The sequence below is a fragment of the Salmo trutta genome, unplaced genomic scaffold, assembly GCF_901001165.1.
Source record: "Salmo trutta unplaced genomic scaffold, fSalTru1.1, whole genome shotgun sequence".
Lineage (NCBI taxonomy): Eukaryota > Metazoa > Chordata > Actinopteri > Salmoniformes > Salmonidae > Salmo > Salmo trutta.
The window spans coordinates 2,929,392-2,932,036 of NW_021823154.1; positions in this window are offsets into that span (position 1 = coordinate 2,929,392).

The following is a 2,645-nucleotide window of genomic DNA, read 5'->3' on the forward strand; positions in this document are numbered from 1 at the left end:
ACTCAAAATTAAAGTGGAAAACCACACTACAGGCTGATCCAACTTTGATGTAATGTCCTTAAAACAAGTCAAAATGAGGCTCAGTAGTGTGTGTGGCCTCCACGTGCCTGAATGACCTCCCTACAATGCCTGGGCATGCTCCTGATGAGGTGGCGGATGGTCTCCTGAGGGATCTCCTCCCAGACCTGGACTAAAGCATCCGCCAACTCCTGGACAGTCTGTGGTGCAACGTGGCGTTGGTGGATGGAGCGAGACATGATGTCCCAGATGTGCTCAATTTGATTCAGGTCTGGGGAACGGGCAGGCCAGTCCATAGCATCAATGCCTTCCTCTTGCAGGAACTGCTGACACACTCCAGCCACATGAGGTCTAGCATTGTCTTGCATTAGGAAGCATCCAGGGCCAATGGGCATATGGTCTCACAAGGGGTCTGAGGATCTCATCTCGGTACCTAATGGCAATCAGGCTACCTCTGGCGAGCACATGGAGGGCTGTGCGGCCCCCCAAAGAAATGCCACCCCACACCATGACTGACCGACCGCCAAACCGGTCATGCTGGAGGATGTTGCAGGCAGCAGAACATTCTCCACGGCGTCTCCAGACTCTGTCACGTCTGTCACGTGCTCAGTGTGAACCTGCTTTCATCTGTGAAGAGCACAGGGCGCCAGTGGCGAATTTGCCAATCTTGGTGTTCTCTGGCAAATGCCAAACGTCCTGCACGGTGTTGGGCTGTAAGCACAACCCCCTTGTGGACGTCGGGCCCTCATACCACCCTCATGGAGTCTGTTTCTGACCGTTTGAGCAGACACATGCACATTTGTGGCCTGCTGGAGGTCATTTTGCAGGGCTCTGGCAGTGCTCCTCCTGCTCCTCCTTGCACAAAGGCGGAGGTAGCGGTCCTGCTGCTGGGTTGTTGCCCTCCTACGGCCTCCTCCACGTCTCCTGATGTACTGGCCTGTCTCCTGGTAGCGCCTCCATGCTCTGGACACTACACTGACAGACACAGCAAACCTTCTTGCCACAGCTCGCATTGATGTGCCATCCTGGATGAGCTGCACTACCTGAGCCACTTGTGTGGGTTGTAGACTCTGTCTCATGCTACCACTAGAGTGAAAGCACCGGCAGCATTCAAAAGTGATCAAAACATCAGCCAAGAAGCATAGGAACTGAGAAGTGGTCTGTGGTCTGTGGTCCCCACCTGCAGAACCACTCCTTTATTGGAGGTGTCTTGCTAATTGCCTATAATTTCCACCTGTTGTCTATTCCATTTGCACAACAGCATGTGAAATTTATTGTCAATCAGTGTTGCCTCCTAAGTGGACAGTTTGATTTCACAGAAGTGTGATTGACTTGGAGTTACATTGTGTTGTTTAAGTGTTATCTTTATTTTTTTGAGCAGTGTATAATTAGTAGATTTAGATTGAAAACACTCTCAAGTTTCTAAAACTGTTAGAATAATGTCTGTGAGTATAACAGAACTGATTTGTCAGGCACAACCCTGAGCACAATCCATCCAGGGAATTTTTATTTTGAGGTCATTGTGTTTCCCAATGGGTTTCTATTGAAAGACCTATTTATGAGGAACCTGGTTGCAGTTCCTAAGGCTTCCACTAGATGTCAACAGTCTTTAGAAATTGGTTGATGGTTTTTTTCCACTCCAGGTGGTCTCTACTGTTTTGGTATCTCGTGAACTGGAACGCGCTTCACATTGTTTTTATCCGGTATTAGAAACAGTTTATTCCGTCTTAAATTTGATCGATTATTTACGTTTTTACCTGTGGTTGGATTAGGAAAGTGATAAGAGAATGATCTAATAAAGGTAAATGAATCAATAAACCATTATTAATTATAAGTCATGTAGCATGGTTAAATGAATAATCAATGTAATGATCGATTAGTCCCAGAAAGTCTAGTAGAGGCTGGAGAGGGAGAGAAATGTGTGTGTGTATTTAGTGTGCCCAAGAGGGCAGGGGCCAGATGGTAAAGGAAGTAGAAACTTCAAGGGGTTCCTAACCTTGAAGGAAAAGAACAGGCTGAGCTGGATAGTGATAAACAGTGTGGGAAGTCAAAGGGGGGATGCAGGTCACCAACAGTTTGTGTGTAAATGCATGTGCGTAAGTAAGCAAGAAACTATATAATGACTGTTTTGTTATCTTGACCTCAGAACGTTCTCATGAATAAAGCTACAGAAACTTTTTGCAGAAAGCTGAGTCCTTGCCTAATTATTTTAACCCATTGTCTTACAAACCTTGGGCATTAGTCAAGGCGAATTGATTATTGATTATTATCATCAAGATATAAAATTATTTTAACAGAAAGTTGTTTGAAATGTTTCGACAAAGTTTACAGGTAACTTATTAGGTACTTTGTAGGCATGTTGGGCGAGTTGAAACTGGTGTATTTCTGAATGAAACGCGCCAAATAAATGAACATTTTTGGGACATAAAGAAGGACAATATCGAACAAAAGGACCCTTTGTGATGTTTCTGGGACATTTTGGAGTGCCAACAGAAGATCTTCAAAAGGTAAGGCATTAATTATATCGCTATTTCAGGCTTTTGTCGCGCACCTGCCTGGTTGAAATCTGATTTTCATGTGTTTGTATGCGGGGTGCTGTCCTCAGATAATCGCGTGGTCTGCTTTCG